This window comes from Pleurodeles waltl, chromosome 9 (assembly GCF_031143425.1).
Source record: "Pleurodeles waltl isolate 20211129_DDA chromosome 9, aPleWal1.hap1.20221129, whole genome shotgun sequence".
Classification (NCBI taxonomy): domain Eukaryota; kingdom Metazoa; phylum Chordata; class Amphibia; order Caudata; family Salamandridae; genus Pleurodeles; species Pleurodeles waltl.
Genome location: NC_090448.1, coordinates 638,888,302 through 638,912,434, shown reverse-complemented (window position 1 = coordinate 638,912,434; position 24,133 = coordinate 638,888,302). Strand labels below are relative to the sequence as shown.

At 42.2% G+C, this 24,133-nt stretch overlaps 1 protein-coding gene across 2 annotated transcripts in view; it reads left to right on the top strand.

Annotated features, from left to right (window-relative positions):
* The window catches only part of PPP5C (protein phosphatase 5 catalytic subunit), a 269,413-nt gene that overhangs the window by 187,936 nt on the left and 57,344 nt on the right, over positions 1-24,133 (top strand). The gene's annotated exons all lie outside the window — the stretch shown is intronic.

The window sequence follows — 24,133 nt, the reverse complement described above, 5'->3', positions numbered from 1 at the left end:
TGGGAGTTGTATAATGCTAACCTAGCCAAAGAACAGCGGGTCACTGTAGAGGATCACAGAGCAGCGTAAAGTCAGTGAGTGATAGGAGAGGGTGCATTGTGATGTAGTTTTTTTAAAGACTTTCCAAAATTGGAGCAGCGTTAGGTGGTCCTGATGTATACTGGAATTTTGTTCCAGATTGTGGTTGCATAAATGGAAAATGCCTCCTGTCTTGCCTTTTACCGTTTTACACTTCCTACTCTGCAATCTGATGGTGTCCTGGCTACAGGTTTCCCGAGAACCACCAAAAATAGTGAGCTTACCTGCAAGATTAGCTGGGGTGCTGGCCGTGATGGCTTTTAAATGAGTCATGATGGCTGTGCAAATGGTTCAGCTGTTTTTGAAGATGTGCTGTACGACAGAGGCAGCCAATGGAGTTCCATCAGGAAGTGGGTGAGGAAGGTCCACCCATGTTTTATCTTTTACCTAATGCTACTACATTGTGGCAGTAGTAAGGCTAAGACTATTGGGGTTAAGATAGGAAAGGGTATGCATGGCTATGCATGTTTCAAAATCTATTTTGTAAAACTAAATGTAGCCTTCCTCTTGCTAGGAAACAGTCCCTATGCACCAATGTCTCCACTCCACCTTTTCCTCTGGGTCTGCTTCCCTGTTCCCCATTTCACCTGACTGCATTTGGCACTTCTCTGTCAGGCACATGCATCGACTCTCCCCTCCTTGCTTCTTGATTTTCCGCAACCACACATTCCTTATTGGGGAACCTATTGCTCCTGGGCCTTGCAAGGCTCTCGCACATGGTTCCTCCCCTTTGCTGACACCTCCCTAAGGCTGCCTAAGTGGCTGTTCTCTCCCCATGGGAGCACCAATTGCGAGCTGCATGAAGGAGTAGAGAGAAGGTATGGAATTCACCCCCTATAGGTTGTACTCTCAACTGCCACCGCAACCTTGACAAAAAGAACAAGCACAGGGTGAGCTGTCTTTGCCAAACGAAGAATCACAAGTCTGAGGGGTGCAGAGCCTGCAACAAATTCATCCCAAGAACCCTTGAGGTAAAGGAGAAGCAAACATGGGCCCACTACACCATGATGTTCTCACACACCAATTAGGCTTCCTGGAGCTCAGCCTATCAAGCAACGAGAGAATGCCCAAGTATGCTGAGAGAGCACAGGGCGAGGATTTTAAAGAAGGCTACGTCTACTAAAAGAGAGGAAACACGGGGGGAGTAGACACTGTATATGCCAAGAGATGGACACCAGCAGGGGCCCAAAGCAAAACAGGTACACAGAAGAAACTTTATGATCCAAAGTCAATAAAGATGCCCTTGGGCCGAAACAGCTGGCAGTCGAAACCTGACTACTCCAAAAATGATTTATAATCAAGACAAGGACAAAAAGTGAAACTGGAAGGACACAACGACCCCCAAAAAGAAATAATTCCTTGACACAGGACAGTGAACTGTTGAAAGGAAGAAACAGTGATTTGAAGCCGAAATAGCAGCTCTTTTTCAAAAGAAGAGTGAGTTTGACAACAACCCCCATCCACACACACACACAAAAAACACAACAATTTCATGCAAACCACAGGAGAGCACACAACAGTAGGGAAAGAATCTGTGTGTCTGGAGACCTCCCACTACTCCAGAACCTGAAGAAGAAGAGGCCGAACACTTCACTGAGGAGAAGGAACATTATGGGCAACTGTTGGAGTTAGAAAGTGCTGTGAAAGAGACTTTGAAAAACTTCAAAATAGACTTACTTCAGGGGAGCACAGACTTAGACCTGTCTAGACTTTTCACCACTAGATAATGTCTTGGTGTAGGATGCGGTCATCAAAAGATAAGCAGATACCTACAAGGTACAATTGAAGGAAGATAAAACAGTTCTGCTGCTTACTAGAAACCCTAGTTCCTGCACAGAGGAGGAACCTCTACTTACCTATGTTGCCCTGCATCATTGATACAGCAAGGGAGATCTTCCCTTAAAGAATCAACCTGGTGAATACACACACTTCACACACAACCTGACTTTCATGAAGACCAGTGCCCCAGAAGATTTTATCATACTCTGCACAGCGTGGAAAAGAGCCAATGCACCACACTCCACGGCCATTTCACCAAAGACTGAAAGCAAAAGGATTTAGATGATGGGGAGAAAAACAGAGAGCTTGGCAGCAATGCCACATTAATTCCCTTGTTCCCCTGAATTTATGTGGGCACCCCCATTTGGGAGGATATGGAGGAGCCGAGTCAGCTCCTCCATGACCAATATAATAAAAGGGTAAAAGCAGTCATACTGGAGGCCAAGAAAGTAGAGAACAAATGCTTAAAATCGACCCTAAATGGAGCAGGCACAGCCAGCAGACAGATGTGCACGGGTACTGCACTCTGAAGCTCGGCTGAGATTATGTGGCTTAAATCAAGAAGTCCAAGCCTCTGTCATTAACTTGCTGCTCACTGAGCAGGTACTATTTAAAACTGTTTTGAATCAATCCTTACAGCAGATGGGAAAAGGACAATAAGTCCCTTCAGTTCAAGGGCTTGTTCAACAGGGGTTTCACGATGACCAAAAAAATAAAACAACAATAGGTAGAGGGGATTTTCAACCAGCCTCACAGCTAAGCAAAATTGCACAAACAAGCATCACTCAGATAATAAGTATACTGTGGCAGCACCTATCCCAGAGACAGCCCTTTTAAATAAGAGCTAGAGAGTAAGGCCATACCATGAGGGGTGACCCCCTCGACAAAGTGTGCAAAGGGAGGCCCCCTCCATCAGACACCTGGAGGAAAAGAATAGGGGCGTTCCCCCAGAGGTGGAGGAAGATAACCGCAAATGAGTACTAAACCTATCTGAGCACGGATACTGCATAGAATTACAGAACATACCACCAAACTGAAAGCCAAAGAAAAGGGCTTACTAAGGACATGCAATGACACTCTTAGACAAGGAGCTTCTTTATGCTCTTGAGAAAAGGAACTGAAGGGGAAGTTCCAAAGAGGCATGTAAAACAGCATTTGCCTCTCAGATCAGTCATAGACCTCACATTTCTGAACATATTCATAAAAACATTGTGGTTCAAAAGGCACAAACTAAGGGTAGTCAATCATAGGGTGAGGAAAAGGGGTGAGATCCCCAACATAAGGGAGAATGTCTTTCTAGGAACTACTCTGAGCACACTGACGGAGAGGCCCTTTCCCATTCAGAAAGGAGTTTTAGCATTGACAAAGCAAGGTCACTTATACCATAAGGGATTGTCTCTGACAGTGAGAACTGTGATGACATTGTAGGGCATGATGGCATTATGTATAGCCCCTGATCCCACACATCTGAGTTCGTGTAAAACTAGTGCAGGGTTGGCAGCAAACACAATTGTCTTAGACAACAGAGGACTGGGGGAATCTAATGGTTGTCACAGAGAAAATACAGACCGTGATACAGTGGTGGGAGAAAGAGAATTTCACAGCAGCAACTCTTTCAAACATCTGTCCCACTCTGTGACCATTACAACAGACTCATCCCACACAGGGTGGAATGCACTTATTGGGAGACTCCACATAAAGGGCTAATGGAAACATGCATGTGGTGGTGAAACATAAATGTCCTAGAATTAAAGACTCTATTACTAGCACTAAAGGTCTTCCCCAAATACATCTTGATGAAGACAATACAAATACAGGCAGACAATATGAAAATGATCCTCTACCTCAACAAACAATGGGAAAACGATTGTTCTCACTATCCAAATTAGCATAGGATATATGAAGGTGGTCTGTACATCGGAGGGTAGCACTGATAGCAATATCTGTACCCAGCAATCAAAACAAATGTAAAAATAAACAGGCTTAGTAGACAGGATAGAGCCTCACACAAAAGCAAGCTTCACAAAAACGTCCAAGAAGTTGTGCAAACAATCTTCCAAGAGTGGGGCGCACCACACATACATATATGCTAAACAGGTGAAAATGCAAAGTGCCAAATCTTAGCATCCGGGTACCTGCACTGACTTGCCCTAAGGAATGCCCCCGATGATAAACTGGTCAGAGACATTAGCCTACAGCTTTCCACCAATCCTACAAACACTTTTTGTGCTAAGCGAGTGAAATCAAACAGCAATGAAATTATACTAATTTCCTCACAGTATTCAAAGTAAACATTGTTGTCAGACCTGGTTTAAATAAGCTCAGTTCAGAGTATTAAAGATCCTGGCACAACAGAATATACTGACTATGCAGAAGTAATATGTCACCCTGAACCAGCCAGCCTCAGCATAGTAGCATGGCTCTTGAGTAATTTGTACACTTACCTGACTCAGAGATTAATGAAAATCCTCAGAGCGGCTAGAAAAGCAACTATTCACAGATGTTTTACAGCCAGATGGAAGAGGTTTGACCATTGTTGTAAAAACAAATACGATTGGACACAGGACAGTACTATTGTAAGATACCTAACACATCTATTAAGTGGCAAATTAACATACAAATCCATCAAGCTATACATAGCAGTTAGTGTTGTATACCAGGAGCACTATAGGAAAAACTTTATTTACCTTGTCATCAAAAGAATTTAAGAAGGGATAAAGGAATCGTTTTCACCGAGGTCAGCATCCACTGATAGATGGAACCATAACCTAAACAGCCATCTTTATTCTCATTATAATCACAATTACTACCCAAAGTCATTTCTCACTTCCACGTTATCCAGGCAGTTCAACCACCAGCTGTTTTTCCACAGCCAAATATTTAGACTGAAAGAGCCCTACAAACTTAAGAAGTCAGGATGTCAGTGATGCATTGCCTACAGGAAATAAAACAATGTAGGAAATGGAACCATTTTAACACCATTGTGTTATTTGCTTTGGTTAACAAATGAGCAACAGTCAGAAAGAGTACCATTGGAAGAGGGATAGTCCAAAAAAATCCAACCACGCTACAAGGTTGAGTGGTGAAAACCAAGAGCACACAGCTAGAGCAAAGGAGCCATATTAGCGTTTACAAGCGAACATACCCATAAACAACATCTGGTTGGCAGCACCTTTTCATCTGTCTAACACATTTCCACAAGACACCTTTGAGTGGACATACAAGCTAGTAGAGAGTCACGGGTGGGACAGAAATTTCTAAAATTACTCATTTTCACTTAAGCTCGTTGTCTCCCAGGTGGAGTGGAATACCTCTTTATAATCAATGCATAGCGTGTGAATCCAGAAAAGATTCACACTACAAAACGAAAATGTTAACTTGCCTATTGGAGTAGGTTTGAAGCTTGAAGAATTTTCTGGATTTATATGCAAACCTCCCTCTTTCCAGTACAAGAGGTCTGACTAAGCAAAGTTAAGTCTAGAAATGTGTGAGATCACAAAAGGGAAGGGGGGGGGGAGTCTGAAGACGGTGACCATGCACAGGACTTTAGCAAAGGGAAGGACAAGCCACCAAATGGTTGACGAAATCCAAAAGAGGGTCAAAAAAGGAAGAGACCATTTTGGACCCAATTGCTACGTGACAGAATAACACCTCATGTAAATCCAGAAAAGTCTTCAAGCTTCAAAACTACTTCTGTAGGTAAGCTGACCTTTTTGTTTTTCGTTTTACCCTCTACCTCAGCCCATAAAAGCTGGACTTGGCCCTGTTACATTGGAGGTAATCTTTGAAAATCTGCTGTCCCTTGCACAATGGTGGCAATCCCTGGCACCATGCTAGACCTGGCACACTGGTGGTAATGCCTGGGAACATACTGATCTTGGCACAATGGTGGTAATTCCTGATAAATGTTGACCCTATCACACTATTGCTAATCCCTGGTATGCCAGTGATAATTCCTGACAACATACTGGTCTTGGCAGAATGGGAATTCCTTTCAACATGCTGGCTATAGCGCAGTGGTAGTAATTCCTGCTAAAATGCTGGCCTTGGCACAGTGGTGGGTAATACCTGACATTGCGCTAACACAATGTTGGGAATTCCTTGCAACATCCTTGGCCTGGCACAAGAAGTAACCCCAGTCAAAATGCAGGGCCTTACACAGTGGTGGTAATTGCAAGCATTGCACCAGTCCTGGCAAAATGGTTGTAATTGCTGATAACATGCTAATCCTAAAACAATCGTGATAATCCCTGGGAATGTGCCGACCTTGGCACATTGTTGGTAATTCCTGGCAACATGCTGGTCCTGGCACGGTTGTTGTAATTCCTAGTAAAATGCTGTCAAGATCAAGTGTGATAGTTCCTGATAAAATGCTCACCCTGCTACCGTGGTATTAATCCCTGGCACTGTGGTAGTAACTCATGATAGAATGTTGGACCTTGAACATTGGTGTAAACCCTGGCAGCATTCCTTAATACAGAAAAGGTAATGCCTTACAAATTGCGGCCCTGGCATTATGTTTTCAGTGGCACAATGCTGGTAATCCCTGGAAACATTTTGAATTAGGCACATTGGTGCTAATTCATCAATACAAGTTGGTCCTGGTACAGTTGTGTTAGTACGTCAGTCCTTATTTGGTCTTTAAATGTTAATAGATAAGGGGACGCGCTATCAGGTCGATGAATCTTTTGACTAAGTTTAGAGTGATTCCACCATCAGTACTTACTCAATACACATACTTCACCATAATCAAGAAACATCGACAGAACCCTTTAGATTCATTAATTGTCATGCACCATGACCCATTTAGTCATGAATAACCTCACCAATTAATAAACGTTTAGATGTTTATTTCCCTCGATAAACAATGCTGATATCATGTAAATTAGTCTCAAAACCAAGTGGTATGCATACACAAACAACACCGGTTGTTCTGCATCTTCTAAAGAATCTCAATTTAGCTCAAGCATTGGCTATTAAACATTCAAGAATCACAGTACAAATCAACAGCAAAAATAACAGCAAATTGGAAATGACATACATTTAGGTTCAGCAAATGAACAACATCGACTCCTTTAGTAATTGATCTATTAGCATTTTCTGTGTCCCTCCCTAACCTTCAGGTTAGAATAGCATGTTTGGGCTTAAGGCAAAACAGTTTTAGTCAAAAGTAATTTGGAAAACATCTAGTAATTCTCTAGAAAAACAGCGGTTGGTACATGGAAACAAATAACAAATCTACAGTCAAGACACTAGCATTTTGTTAAACCTCTCCTCAACATGGATCAGCAAGCTGCGATTTTCTTAGTCAGTCGGACATCAGTCTAGTCTTCTTCAGCAAAGGGACAATAAAAGGGAATGGCAGACATAGGATTCTCTATGAAATCTGAACCATCTAAGAAACAATCTCTCTAAGGGCAGCATCAAATTAATTTAGCCAACAAGCTTCAAAGTTAAAGTTGAGAATAAAGTAATCAGGAACTGCTCAGCTCCCAAAACAAGATATAATGAGCGCCTCTCTCCCAGGCATTCGGGCTAAGTTAAAATCACCTAAAGAACTTCCCACATTGTAATTGGTCAGACAATCATATGTTTACAGTCAATCCAATAAGAATGAAACCTCATAACAAAAATATAACTAAACTGACTTTCACACGTCGATGATTGGCTCCTTTTCTCCTGTTCCCATCGTCTGGCTCGTCTTGTTACATTCTTGTATCCATTTGTACTCCAGTCACTGCATCAATTGTTAATTCCTGGGAACATCGCTGTCTCATGCATAAAGTTAACACTGTAACAACTACAAGACATTCTAGCAAGCAGTTCTCATGAAAAAGTTAAGGACATCTGTTAAACATTTGGTCAACTCAGTGCGAACAATAAATGCGTTAGGTTTTCTGAACATACATTCTCACAATTATTTTCACATTGCAGTTTAATATGAGGCTGTGCAACTAGGCCTTGCTAACTTAAGGCTGTGAGAAAGTTGCCTCTTTTAGCATGGGTTCCCCCATTTTGGCCTGTTTGTCAGAGTGTTTTTACTGTCTCACTGGGATCCTGGTAGCCACGACCCTAGTGCCCCTTTTTTGTGGCCTATGTGTGTTGTCTCTATGCTTGACTGTCACTGGAGTTATGCTAACCAGAACTCCAGTGCTTATACTCTCTCTGTGTACCACATTTGTCACTATAGTTTAATGACTCCAAATACCAATTCTAATTGGCACACTGATACCGCCTTATAAGTCCCTAGTATATGGTACCTAGGTACCAAAGGCATTGGGGTTCCAGGAGATCCTTATGGGCTGCAGCATTTCTTTTCCCACCCATAAGGAGCTCCCTCAGGACTTCCATTGCAGCCTGAAAGAAATAGTGCACACACTATTTCACAGCCATTTTTCACTGCACCAGGTAACTTATAGGTCACCCATATATCTAACCTTCAGTTACTGAAGGGTATGTGCAAGGTTACTGTGGGAGGGCACTCTTGCACTAGCAAAAGTGCCCCCACGTTGTCCAGGGCCAATTCCCCAGACTTTGTGAATGCGGGGACACTTTTATAAGCGTGCGCTACATATGTCATTACATATATGTAGCTTCACAATTGTAGCTCCGAATATGGCCATGAGAGGAATCTAAGATTGTGAAATTGAACTCCCAATCCAAATCTGGTATTGGGGGGGGCAATTCCCTGCACCCTGAGGGCTCCACCATGGACCCACAGTACTGCCAAACCAGCTCTCTGAGGTTTCCATTGCAGTCCCATTTGCTGCCACCTCACAGACCGGTTTCTGCCCTCCCGGGGATTGAGCAGCTCAATCCAGGAAGGCAGAACAATGCATTTCCTTTTGGAGAGGGGTGTTACACCCTCTCCCATTGGAAATAGGTGTTAAAGGCATGGGAGGGGTACCCGCCCAGAGCCTCTGGAAATGCTTTGAAGGGCACAAACTGTGCCCTCCTTGCATAATCCAGTCTACACCGGTTCAGGGAGCCCTAGGTTCTGCTCTGACATGAAACTGGACAAAGGAAAGGGGAGTGACCTCTCCCTTGTCCATCACCACCCCAGAAGTGGTGCCCATAGCTCCTCCAGAGTGTCTCTGGCATTAGAATTCTTGGATTCCAAGGTGTGGGGATTCTCTGGGAGCATGTGAGTGGCCAGTGCCAGCAGGTGATGTCAGAGACCCCTCCTGATAGGTGCATACCTGGGTAGGTAGCCAATCCCCCCCCTCCCCTCAGGGCTATTTAAAGTATCTCCTCTGGGTGTTTCCTCAGATTCGATTTGCAAGACTCCACGAGGTCTTCTCTGCGTCAGCTTCTGACCGTAGGATCAACCTCAGACTGCTCCAGACACCGCTGTAACTGCAACAAAGTATCCAGGAAGGCTACTGTGACCTGCAACTTCAGCTCCAGCCAGCAACTGCAACAGTTTCCAAGGTGTGCATACTCTAAGGACTGCCTGTCTTCACCCTGCACCAAAAGAACCAAAGGAATCTCCCGTGGAGTGACGGAGTCACTCCCCTGCTTCTGCAGGCACCGCTCTGCGACGTCGACCAGTACTCTGGGACTCCTCTCCTGTCGACGAGCGTGATCCCTGGAACACAGGTGGTGGACTGAAGTGACCCTGACTGTCCAAAGGTCCAGCTGTCCAAATTTGGTGGAGGTGAGAGCTTGCCTCCCCGCGCCAGACAGAGTACCCCTGTGCATCGCGTCCTCTGCAACTCCTTGGGCTTCTGTGCACTTCTTCCAAAAGTTCTTTGTGCACAAAGTAGTCCTGGTCCCCAGCACTCTATCCTGCGATGCTCAGCTCCCTGAGTTGTTTTCCGGCGGTGTGGGATCCTTCTCTGTAGTGCTGCGAGGACTGCACTTTGCAGCTCCTTTGTCCCCTTGTCCTGGGATTCCCATGGGTGGCACCTGGTCTTCTGAGGGCTCTCTGAAGTGCTGAGAGCCCCCTCTGTCTCCTCAGTCCAAGTTGAGACCCCCAGGTCCCTCCTAGGTCCGGGCAGCTTCTCATTGACGCTAGACACATTCTTGCGTGAACCAAGGCTTGTTGGCGGAACCCAGCGCCGCAAACAGCCTGCATCCAATGACTCGACGTGGAACATCTCGTGCACCAAGCAGGAACCCACAGCTATCTTCTTTGGTGTATTTCTGTACTTTTCTTCCAACCGGAGAATCCACTTTTGCACCTTCTTCCAGGTGGGCAGGGGCTCCTGTTCTTCTTGGACTCTTCATCGACGTCTGGACTTGGTCTCTTCTCTCCACGGGTCTTCAGGTCCAGGAGTCCATTGTTGGTTCTTGCATAATCCTTCATCACGACTTGTAGTGTGTTCTGAGGAAACTTGCTGTACTTTACTCCTGTTTTCCTGAGCCCTCTGTTGGGGTACTTTACTTACCTTTGGTGTTTTCTGACACTCCCAGCTCCCCTCTACACACTACTCTTGCCTAGGTGGGAGCCCGACTTCCGCATTCCACTAATTTAGTATATGTTTTGTGTTACCCATATGGCCATTATAGCCTATGGTGATTTTCACTGTTTGCACTATTTTATGACAGTTTACTTACCTGATTTTGGTTACTAGTGTATATTTTGTGTATAACACTTACCTCCTAAGGGAGCAGAGCCTCTGAGATATTTTTAGTCTTGTCACTAAAATAAAGTACCTTTATTTTTGGTAACACTGAGTATTGTCTTTTATTGTGTATAAGTACTGTGTGACTATAGTGGTATTGCAAGAGCTTTGCGTGTCTTCTAGTTCAGCTTTGGCTGTTCTGCTACAGCTACCGCTAGACAGCCTATGCTGCTAGACACTGCCTACATTTCACTAATAAGGGATAAATGGACCTAGTATAAGGTGTAAGTACCTTAGGTGCCCACTACAAACCAGGCCAGCCTCCTACAAAGGCCTACAATTAATAAGCAAATACGTAACATCAAATCATTAATACAGCGTATTACTTTAATGTCTCTGTACATATACTTTGAGTAATAATTATAAGCATCTTCTAAAACCATAATTATTTTTATGCCGAGCACTCAAGTGGGCACATTATATTCTCTCTCAACTAAATTCTATGCAAATTTATAACCCGTAATCCATGAAAATCATTAGTAATAAATGTAGCGTTCACAATCCCTCCTCTGACTAAATAAGTAATCACACTTTACATTACCCCAAATGTTTGTTCGCCTAAAATTTGCTCTCACTAGAACTTTTGTTTCTTCTATCCTTTTTCAAATTTTCCTTGAACAATCTTTTGATTTTTATTTCTTCCCTCCTCTGATCAGTTTTCAATTTATTCATTTTAATCACATGATACAATTTATAAATTCCCCATGTTTCCATTATACAAAACACAATAATCAATATTATCTGTATTTTCAAAATTATCCCTTTCCCTATGTTGCCAAGCCAATATACCACAGAAGCAAAACCTTTGCCAACCTTTTCCCAAACTCCCTCCAAGTTCTTCCAGTTCATTTAAGTTATTGCTCTCATTAGTTAGATTTTTAATTAAGCCTCTAATTTTCTTACTATTATTAGGTATGAACAAGCAGCAATGTTGCGAGTTCAGCATTTTACAAACTCTGCCCTCATTTGCTATAAGGATATCTAACGCAAGGCAGTTCTGAAGAGTCATAGATCTTACTGCAGCCATTTCTGTTTCCATTAGATCATGGCTCCTGAAAAATTTGTCAGCATGTTATCCACAGTAGTAGACAACTTTTGAATTTTCACTGAATTTAGAATAACTCCCACTGAAGGAATCATTGCACCAAATGTATCTCCCACCACACCATTAGAAGATTCACTCTTTTATCTATCATGATGTCATTCAGTCAGTTTAGGTCGTTTATTCAGGTTCTCAAGTTGAAATATCTTTGGGAATACTATACCCAAGTAACATGTGCCATACCATTGGCTTGGAAGACGGTAATACGCATTTGATCCACAGATGTAATAAACTCCTGGAATTGCTGGGTCTTGTCCATTTAACATAAATATCCACTTACTCTGAAACAAAAACACATGTCTGCATTCACTAGTTCCCACAAACAATGTATTGGTACTAGATTTAGGCCTATATAAACAGTTTCTCTACGTGTTGTGCATCTGAAGCTAATTTCCCTTGTGTCTTTGTTTCACTAAATGCATGATCATTCTTAACTGTTCTTTTCTCTAAGCCCTTCTCTAAGTTCACCTTTAATGTCTTTCTCCTGTCATCTGTTTGATCTAAGGAGCTCTTTTCTTTAGGTGTCAGCAAGCATGTGAAATTGTTCCTGTACGCATAAGCTGTGCCAAATGTCAATGTATGCACGAATAACCCTCTCACTAGTTCTATATTATTCTCTTTAGCTGCTCTACTCCAATACTTAATTATAGGGATGAGTGAAAACACAACATTGTGATTTGAAATAAATATTGAATGTACTCCTGGTTACAGAATCTTGTTAGTAAAAGACTACAGCTTTCTCCATAAGTAAGGGGCAAACTATGGTAAGTAACTCCTTCTTCCACTGATGAAGAAATCTGTGTACACTCAACACTCCATCACGTTTATCGTCTCAACATACTCAAGCAATAGGCGATAGAAAACATTAGAAGAAAGATCTCCTTGGTTGTTGACTCCATGTAAATACTTCTCCTCAAATCTAAACTTCACTACTTCTGAAAGTGTAGTAGTTGTCTTTAAAGCAGAGGTATGGTTAGCCACACTCTTGTCAAGAAAAGTCATACCCACAATCAGTACCAAACACCCTATCATGCACACAATTGCCAAACCAATACCCCTATATTTACAGCACCTATTGTTGCTATTCTGCTGATTTTGGTCACTCATAATCTGTAAAGAATCAGAAAGTAGAAGAGAAAAATGTATAGCTATGCAGCAAAAATAAAACTAAATCTTTCACCTTCTTTAGTAGTTATTTACAGCTTTCAGGCTTTCTTCCATGACCCTTTTGTCAAGAATGAGTAATTTGTCAAAAATCGGTTTAGCAGCTCGTCAAATCAGGTTATTTCAATTGTCTTTTTCTTTTCTCAATCTACAATTTTTACACAGTTCAGTTCATTGACCCCTTCATGTACCAAAATGTTGACCTGGGATTTCTCGATCAAATCAAAAAGACAAAAAATCACTCTTCCATTCACTTGTTGCATGCGCTCATTCAGGATCTGCGTACCTTCTATTTGCAATTTGGTTTCTTTTTAATCTTCAGTATCCATTTAATTCTCCATCACTCAAGTCTTCTTTTTGTGTTGTAGCTACTTCTTCTTCGATTGTTGTCGCTGTTGTTGCTTTCTTCCTCTTTGCTTGTGATACCGGCCACATATCACATTTCAGTGGACCTTTTGTCAATGTTCTTTTAAATGTTGGACTTGTAACTTCTTTCGGTTCTGCAGGATTTTCTTTTGATGTACCTGCTGCTGGTTCCGGAAGAGTCTGATCAATTTAGCTTTGATCCACCTCAACTCCTTCCCCCTCAGGGTCTGTTGTTTGCTCTGTTTGTCTTTCAAGACCGTCTGCTTCTGGGAGAGCCCTCCTCTGACTAGACTCTCCTGCTACCTCAGTCGAGGTTGGTTCACTGTCACTCTCCTGTATGTCTTACACTTTGTCTCTCACAGGAGTTCTTGAACCGCTTTCAGTTTGCTCAGATTCAGTCTCTGTTTCTCCTTCTCCCCTCTCCGATTCTGGAAGTTGTTGGTACTCTCAACAACCCAATCTTTCTTGTCCAAAGGACATGGTACTTTCCGAGTATGGCTGGCATGAACTTGGACTCGGAACTATGGCTTCGGAACTCAGCTCACTTCACAGCTGAAGTAGTAACCAGTACTACTTGGTATAGGCCTTTCCACTGAGGCTCCAAGCACGTCTTCCTCATGTGTTTTCTGATCTCAACCCAGTTTTCCGCTCTAGGCTTGTGGCGTTAAACTTTAGATGGCTGCACTGTAGTGGCTTCCACCTGATGAGAGAGCGAGCGAACCACATCAGCAAGGCCTTTGCAGTAGTCCAACACCATATCATCTGTTATATTGACGAGCATTTGCAGGAACCACTGGCAGTCTCATTGCTCTGCCCATGAGGATTTCATGTGGCGATAATGCAACTTCTGCTCAAGTTTTAATGCTGAACGTAGCAATCTGATTACTTCATTGTTGAAGTGACTTCCCCTGTCTGTTTCTAAAGAGACTGGAAAACCAAAACATGGTATCAGTTCCCTAAGCAGTAACTTCGCTACTTTCATGGTGTCATTTCTTCGATTAGGGTAAGCTTCAATCCAATGACTGAAAATGCAAACTATTATTAGCTCATGTCTCAATCCTCCACACACAGGCAACTCAATGAAATCCATCTGCATTCTGCTAAATGGACCTCCCGCTCTTCCAATGTGGCTCAAATTGACCACCATCCCTTTACCCACGTTCATCTGCTGACAAACGACACAACAATGGCAAATTGCTTCTGGAACCTGTTTAAATTTTGGATTAAACCAATATGCTTAAAGGTTTGAATCATCGCATCCCTTCCAACGTGTGCTTGACCTTGGTAATAGCTTGCCATCAAACTGTTAGGCAGTACCGCTTGTCCCTCTCCTGATACCTACACTTCATCCTCGTGTTGAACACATTTTAACTTTATCCAATTTTTCCTTTCCTCCCTGTCAACATTTTCTTGAAGTGCTTTCAGTTCTTCCAGGGTGTCAATTACATGCAGAGCATAACTAGCACAATCCACTTCTTCAGGTAACAATTCCCATTTGTCTTCAAACGATATACAGTTCAATGCCCAAAACCTTGCAACTTGATCTGCATATCCATCTCCCATTGACACAAAATCTTGTGATTTTCAGGTGTGTACTGCATTTCACCAAAGCTGTCCTTTCAGGCAGTTGTATAGCTTGAAACAAGCTGTGGATTCTCTCTCCATTTCTAAACGGAGAACCAGAAGAGGTCAGGAAACCTCTGTGACCACAGCTGAAAAAAGTCATGGACTATTCCAAATCCATATGACTTTCGGTATAGATGGTACCTTTAAGCTGTGCCACTAATTAAGCCACTTGGGCAGAATACATTCCTCGAGTCCAGAACGCTTTGGGTATACTAGAAATTGTGCACTCAGCATATCCTGCTCTCAATGTTCCGCTGTTCTCTTAAACAGGAACCACCAACAAAAACAATTTGGTCATTTTCTTCAAATTGTGTGTCATTAATATCAGATCTTGGTTTTGTGCACAAATCAGTTACATCTATATAGTCATGTTCAACTTCTTTCAATTTGTCAACTTCGATATTTTCTTTTGGAAGCAAAGTTGCTGGGTTAAGCAATGTACACCTTTTCAATGACACGTTGGGGGAACCCAGGATGACTGTTTCATACCTCATCAACCTGGTATTCGTCAGGTACTGGGTCTTTGATCTGGTAAGCAAAACTTCTAGGGAGTGAGGGACCTCCACAGTTAAAGGATGTCCCATCAAAATGCTCTCACCCTGAGGGAGGCTTTGTCCAACTATACGCAGACAACCTGGTAAGGCAGCTGCAACTGGGTCCAAAGTAGCTGAAAAATATGCTACTGGGTGGTTTACACCACCATGGACTAGAGTCAGAACAGACGAAGAACTTGCATCACGCTCATGACAGAACAACATGAAGGGTTTTGTGTAGTCAGGCATTCCCAAAGCCAGGACTTTACTCAAACTCTCTCAAAATTCAGTAAAATATTTCATACAAGCTTGGTTTAAAACTAAGGGATCAGTAACTTTGAGTCAGCTTCTGCAATGGCTTTGAAATGATGGAAAAGTTGGGAATCCACTGGCGACAATAGCTCACCATTTCCAAAAACATTCTCACATCTCTCTGTGTAACTGGGGGATTCATCTGTAATATGGCTGTAACCTTTTCTCTGGAAATTATACTAGCTCCCTTTTCAGTTTGGTGTCCCAAGTATTTCACTTCTTTCTGACAGTACTGTAATTTGGCTGGTGACACTTTATGTCCATTCTTCCCTACGTGATTCAACAAGGCAACAGTATCGTACTTATATGCCTCTTTTGTCTTTGGTGCAACTAATAGATCATCAATGTACTGGACCAATGTTGATTGGAAAGGCATGTCCAATAACTCTGGATTCTTTTTCAGGATCTGGTTGAAAATGGACAGTGTCTCTGAAAATCCTTGAGGAATTCTCCACCAACAGTAGACTCGATCCAAAGATTTTAAACAGAAAAGAAATTGACTATCCTCGTGAAGAGGCACAGAAAAGAATGCTTGTGACAGGTCCACTATGGTGAACCATTCAGCATCGCATGTGATCTGAAACAATATCACTGCTGGATTTGACACAATTGGACAACATTTAATCACAATAGTGTTTACTTTCCTCAAATCCTGAACAATTTGAAAATTCCCCCATGGCTTTCTCAAACCCATTATCGATGAATTGCATGGGCTGCTCAGCACTTCTTTTAAAACACCTTGGTTCTCGTATTCTGCAATTATAGGAACAATCCCTTAAATTGTGTCCTGTTTCATGTGTATTGGGGTATTTGGGGAAAAATCACATTTGGCTTGACTGGGACCTTAACTGGCTCAACTCCGTTTAATAAACTAATATCTTTTCCTGTCAAATCCCACACTTTCATTTTAACTGTGAAAACTGGAAAGAAGCTGATCAAGGGGTACTCCTCATCCACTGTGTCACAATCTGTTTCTACAGGCATGTCATCTTCATCATCACTGTTTGTCTGGATGGCAATTCCATCTTTCGAGCAAGTAATCGAACATCTTGCCTTGCATAGCAAGTCTCTCTCCAAAAAGAATACTGGACTTGAACAACACACTGCAAATTTGTGTAACCCCTTAAAATTGCCAATTTTAACCTGAATGGGTTCTGTGATTGGATTTGTCAAATACTGATTGGCGACTCCTACAATCTGCACTGTCTTCCCTGAAAGGGGCAGGTTTTGAACTTGTGCAGTTCCCACTGTTGAGCATGTAGCTCCTGTGCAAACTAAGAATGAGACTTTGTGACCCATCACTTTTCTCTTCACATATGAACCTTTCTGGTCTACTTCTAATGAGGCTGCTAACATACATTCCTCCTCATCCAAACTTTCACTCACCTAGTCATCATTTGCTTCATCCTCACTGTGTGGTGGGAATTGGTGTACTTTGTTATTACTTTGGTTAAACATTTGACTCGGGACCTGCTGAGGAGGCATCACATGCTGCTGCTCCATTGAGGCTTGAGGTATTTGAATTTGTTCCCTAGGTACCATTTGCACTTGAGGCTGCATTTGCTGTGACTTGGGCATCTGCAAGCATGGTATTTGCACTTGCTGCATGAGCTGAAAACTCTGCATTGGGTTCACATTATTTTGGAAATTCGGATTTTGACCTCTCATTCTCGCTCCTCTCATATTTGGGAAAGAATTGATTTAATTTGTTTGCTGAAAAACACCGTCCTGACCTAAAATCGGACACTCCCATTTCCAGTGTCCGAGGCCTCCGCAAGTGTGACTAGGTAACATCCTTTTCATTCCTTGCACATCATTTTGAACATTAACTGTATTCAAATCAAGACCACGGTTCTCATTTCCAGTTGCACCACGACTTCTATCTTTCGCCTGGTTCTGCAACCATGTTTCCTTGCTGCTGCTGCGGAAAACTTCCCTGTATTCCTATTTGTGTCATTTTAATCTGCATCACCTTTGCCCTCTCCTTCAACTTTCTCTGCTTCAACTCAATCTCATTGCTGCAGTACTTTGCATACTGCAATACTTCATCAGTCGGCTTTGCTTGCCATCAAATCGAATGACTCTTAATCATCTGGCTAATTTCAAGTCTCAACTCTTCAAATCTGAACACAGAATGAATACTTTTTTTTCGGATAAGTTGTTTCGGTCCCTCTGTAATGTTTGAACGCCTGCAACAGTCTCTCATAGTACGCATTTATTGACTAATTGCCTTCCTGAGCAGTCCTGTCTATTCTCTGCCAGTCAGTATTCTTGGGCAAAATTTTCGTTTTCAAAAACTCAATCATTTTATAGTAATATTTCATTACATCAGGAGATGGTGCACCTGTTGCTGGATCTCTCTGAGGTTCTCTTGTTGGCCAATCTACACTCCTCTTGCACTAGACCCATAAGTCTGCTGGAACTACTATTTCTAACGGGGTTTTCAGATCTTCCCACAGGCATTTTGCAAGTATCCCAAACCTATCTGTTTGCTGACACCATTCCACTGGCATCTCTCTCAACCTGGGATAGTCATTTGTAAATGACAGAATGCCACTTCTACCCCAAGGGACATGGACAAAATTTCCTCCCGGAATTTCTCTCATGGGTAATATTTTCACTGGATCTTCAGCTTTCTGCACACTCGCAGCAAGATTCCCAGAACCCCTTTTTCTTTTGTTTCTTTTTTTTTTTTTTTTTTACCCATCTGCCTTCCCACTTGTCTAATGTTCCCCATGTTTGAATGCTCTGAACCACTTCTCTAATGTGAATCTTCTTTCCCAGTATCCTCATGTTCTCAAAGTCCTTTGAGTCGAATGCCAACCTGTAATTCCTCTTCAAGTGCTTTGTTCATATTTCGCTTCCAAATCTGCCAATTTCTGATGTACTATTCCTGCTTTGTTGGTAAGCAATGTGCACAAATAACGTAGCTCATCTTCCCTGTATGCGTCAATTCTGTTTAACCCAATTATTCCTTCAATCAAGTCTTCTGCTTCTAGTCTAAGCCTGGTCAAATTCAGTGCACTTCCTCCACTGAAATCACCTTGGGAGCTACTCAGCTTCTCTAACCACTAAGTTAACTGCTGAGCTGTCAAACCCTGTAATGAAATGTTATGGTTACTTGCAACTGGCACTTGTTGCAATGTTAGGCTCTGGGTTTCTGGTGTCACCATGCTTGGAATAGGACATGTCTTGAATCTCCCCTGACTATTGGGAGGAGTTCTAAAAGAACCCAAATCAATTAATGGATCCGTTCCATGAAATGTCTGTCTCCTGGGAGTCGTCATTCTTGCATTTTCATTAAACCTCTCAGTTTTATCACTTGGATTCAGGATTCTCTGCTCACTATCCCCGTTATGAGCAACGGTATGACTGAACCTATGGTAACCGGTACTGATACTGCGTCTGGACTGGATCGGACGATTGACTCTCTCGGGTGCATTACACCTGCATTCTGATTGATCAATTCAGACATCTGTGTCTGTGATCCTGCTATGAGGTGTATCTTGGGATTGTCTGTACTTGCATTGGGGGCATCAAATTCGGTGTGGACTCTATCTAGATCAAAGGTGGCTTCTGGCAAACTTGTCCTGTCGACACTAGTATCTACCATAGGCACTTCTGGGTAAATTCTCTGTAGGTCCATCTGCAGCATAGATCTTTGAATCGCAGAAGTATTTGGAAGACTATGGCTCACCTGTATCTGGCTCTGCGAGGTCCAACTGGTATCGGAGCTGTAGGATCTACACTGGTACATGAACCTTTATGATGTGTTGCATATGGTGGGGGATGATTTCTCAGTAATTGCAAAATGAACTCATTCTCATCTGAGTCTTTTTCGCAGGTCAAAGACTTTCTAGACTCTGTCGATCTCTGCTCTTTGTCGTCAGAAGGATAGGCACCTCTTCCTAGTGCATTGTTTTAGTCTTATTCCTACTCTGTTGGGTAATTGCAGGAAACAAATTAATTCCTTGTAAAGTGTCAGTTCTCAAGAATGTTTGATCACTATCTGTAAAGAAATGCCCCCCTGTTGCAGTTACCCCCCACTTTTTGCCTGATACTGATGCTGACTTGACTGAGAAGTGTGCTGGGACCCTGCTAACCAGGCCCCAGCACCTGTGTTCTTTCACCTAAAATGTACCATTGTTTCCACAATTGGCACAACCCTGGCACCTAGGTAAGTCCCTTGTAACTGGTACCCCTGGTACCAAGGGCCCTGATGCCAGGGAAGGTCTCTAAGGGCTGCAGCATGTCTTATGCCACCCTAGGGACCTCTCACTCAGCACAGACACACTGCTTGCCAGCTTGTGTGTGCTGGTGGGGAGAAAATGACTAAGTCGACATGGCACTCCCCTCAGGGTGCCATGCCAACCTCTTACTGCCTATGCAAGTATAGATAAGTCACCCCTCTAGCAGGCCTTACAGCCCTAATGCAGGGTGCACTATACCACAGGTGAGGGCATAGGTGCATGAGCACTATGCCCCTACAGTGTCTAAGCAAAACCTTAGACATTGTAAGTGCAGGGTAGCCATAAGAGTATATGGGCTGGGAGTCTGTCAAAAACGAACTCCACAGCTCCATAATGGCTACACTGAAAACTGGGAAGTTTGGTATCAAACTTCTCAGAATAATAAACCCACACTGATGCCAGTGTTGGATTTATTAAAAAATGCACACAGTGCCTGTGTGTATGTACAACAAATGCTTAACACTACTCCTTTGATAAGCCTACTGCTCGACCACACTACCACAAAATAGAGCATTAGTATTATCTCTTTTTGCCACTATCTTACCTCTAAGGGGAACCCTTGGACTCTGTGCATGCTATTCCTTACTTTGAAATAGCACATACAGAGCCAACTTCCTACACTATCCCATCTAGCCTCTGCTAGCCTTCTCAGCTTTCCTCATCCTTCTCTCAAATTTCAGTTGCTGTTGCTGTCTAGCTACTTGTTCCCAAATCGCTAAAGCTTCAAATTGTGCGGGTCACCGAGGAGGTTTCAAATCATACAGTACTCTCCTAAAATTCTCCAAAATCCTCAAATTAAATGTACCATGGACAGAGAATTCTAAACTCCTGTCTCTCTCTTTCGTTGCACCCCTTTTTCAGCCAAAGGCATGGCTTAGCACCGTTTTCTTCAAATACAATATAGGGGGGTATACCTTCTGGTGGTGTCACTTCTCCTATTCTAGCTGCTATAAAGGTTTCTACCTACAGGGTGCTTTTTAACGCTTTGACATTTTTCATTTTCTGTAATTTACGCTACTTTCAATCAAATCAGGAAGTGACTTTCAATCCCAAAATTCTTTTCGCCTACCTTTTCAACCAATTGCACTTCACGGTTGTCCACCAATCTGTTTGCAACCCTTCTCACTAATCAACCTATCCAAGCGTGGTTCCAGTGACGTCACACTCACACGTACTGCGGCTGATAAAGCCCTTCAGCTTGCCCTCCCAAATTCAGATCCGTAGAAAAATAATGCAAAATGTTGCGAGCACTAAATAAAAAACAATTCACAAATTTGTCTGTTTACTACAGGTAGGTAACATAATCGCTTCAGAAAACTTACTGATTTTTTTTCTGTGGCCTTTTGCTCTGACATATACTCCTTCTATCTCAGTTTCCCTGGCTCGCAAAAAAATTTGACCAGTAAATTTCACTCTCAGCTGATCATTAGGTCTATCCTGGTGCACATAGGACTCGCCAAATCTCAGTCGATAACCTATCACTCACTTTAACACACACTCTTCAGTTTGCCAGCCACACCCAAATGATCTAGTAAACCAGACAAATTACAACATAAATCAAGTGTCTCATACACTTTTCAATACTCCGGAGTCTTATACCACGCAGGAGCCGTATACCAACAGCCATGTGGACAATTTTTTTTTTAGCACAATGCGCCACACACATGTGAAGTTAGACTTCCCTACTGTCACACTTTGGGGTTCACAAACTACTTAAACAACTTAATTTGGAGCACACAAACTCCCTAAACCCTCACAAACATCACACATCACCTGCAATTTGCTTCAGCTGTGCAATGCAATACCTATTTCTTTCACACTGTCACTAGAACGCAGAGAACATCCTCAAACAGGCATTGGCAAACTCCAAGGTTTTGGGAAAGTCATAGTAGGTTCTAGGGAGACACTTTCTCTCCACCTTGTATTATTGAATCTGAAAATGTTAACCTTTACCAATTTTCTCTTACCAAATCTGCAAATTATATTGATCTCTTTAGGAGACTACCCATCCAAAACTTTTACCACTTCTAAGAAAAAACCTTATGATCGCCTCTTAAGAAGACAGACCATCAAACTCCTTTACCATTTCTGAAAGACAACAGACCTTATGATGGGCTCTTTAAGGAGACTAACCATGCAACGGACCTTATAATGGCCTCTAAAGGAGACTAACCATGCAACAGACCTTATGATGGCCTCTTAAGGAGACTAACCATACTACTCTGCTACCATTTCTGTTAGCGTGTCAGTCCTTATTTGGTCTTCAAATGTTGATAGATAAGGGGACACGCTATCAGGTCGATGAATCTTTTGACTAAGCTTAGAGTGATTCCACCATAAGTCCTTACTCAAAAAAATACATCAACATAATCAATAAACATCGACAAAACCCTTTAGACTCATTGTCACGCACCATGACCCATTTGGTCATGAATAACCACACCAATTAGTAAAAGTTTTGATGTTTATTTCCCTAGATAAACAATGCCAATATCATGTAAATTAGTCTCAAAACCAAGTGGTATGCATACACGAACACTGGTTGATAGCCAATGCTTTAGCTAAATTGAGATTCTTTAGAAGATTTGGTCAAACATTCAAGAATCACGGTATGAATCAACAGCAAAAATATCTGCACATTGGAAATGACATACATTTAGGTTCAGCAAATGAACAACATCGACTCCTTTAGTAATCAATCTGTTAGCTTTTTTTTCTGTGTCTCCTTCTCTAACCTTTAGATTAGAATAGCATGTTTGGGCTTTGTGCAAAACAGTTTTAGTCAAAGATAATTTGGGAAACGTCTAGCGATGGCTCTAACAAAACAGCGGTTGTACATAGAAACAAATAACAAATCTACAATCAAGACAATATCATTTTGTTATACCTCTCCTCAACTTGGATCGGCAAGCTATGATTTTCTTATTCAGTCAAGCACCAGTCTAGTCTTTTTCAGCAAAGGGATAATAAAAGAGAATGGCTCAGACATAGGGGTCTCTACGCAATCTGAACCATCTAAGAAGCAATCTCTAAGGGCAGCATCAAATTCATTTAGCCAACAAGCTTCAAAGTTAAAGTTGAGACTAAAGTAATCAGGAACTGCTCAGCTCCCAAAACAAGATAGAATGAGCGCCTCTCTCCCATGCAGTTGGGCTAAGTTAAAATCACCTAGAGAACTTCCTACATTGTAATTGGTCAGAAAATCGTAGGTTTACAGTCAATCCAATAAGAATTAAACCTCAAATCAAAGATTTAACTAAACTGTCTTTCACACATCAATGACTGGCTCCTTTTCTACTGTTCTCATCGTCCGGCACTTCAGGTAACATTCTTGTATCCATTCGTACTATAGTCAGTGCATCCATTGTTGAATCCTGGGAACATCGCTGCCTCGCGCATCAAGTTAACATTGTAACAACTACTAATACAAGATATTCTAGCAAGCCGTTCTCTTGGAAACATTAAGGACATCAGTTAAACATTTGGTCAACTCAGTGCGAACAATAAATGTATTAGATTTTCTGAACATACGTTCTCACGATCCTATTCAGACATTGTAGTTTAATATGAGGCTGTGCAACTAAGCAAATACATAACAGCAAATCATAAATACAGCATATTACTATAGTTTCTCTACACATGTACTTTGAATAATAATCAATATGCATCTTCTAAAAGCATTATAATTTTTATAGTGACCACTCAAGAGGGCACATTTTTCAAGTTGCACATTATTTTCTCTATTAACTAAATTCTATGCAAATTCATAACTTCTAATCCATAGAGATCATTAGTAATAAATTCAGCGCTCACAGTAACCTCTGGCAACATATCAGCCCTGATACAGTGGTGGAAATTCCTTATAAAATGCTGATCCTTGCACATTGGTGGTAATTTTTGATAACATGCTGGTATTGACACAATGCTGATAATCTCTGTTGTCCCTGGCACAAAGGTAGATGTCCCTCGGTGATGGTGATTTCTGGTAAAATGATGCTACCTTGACAATGGTGATAATAACAGGCATCATGCTGCCCTGCTGCAATGGGAGTAAAACCTCTCAATATGCTGACTCTGGCAGAATGGCGGTAATTCATGATAAAATGCTGCCCCTGGCGTACTGCTGGCAATTCCTTGCAAAATGCCTGCTGTGGTACAGTGGTGACAATTCGTGTTGAAATGCTCGCAGTTTCACAGTGTGGGCAACTTTAGTCTTACTGTGCCAAGGCACAAATGTAAAAGATTTTTAATGCTGGTTTGGATCGGAGAAAAGAAGAACCAGTGCAAGTCATCATA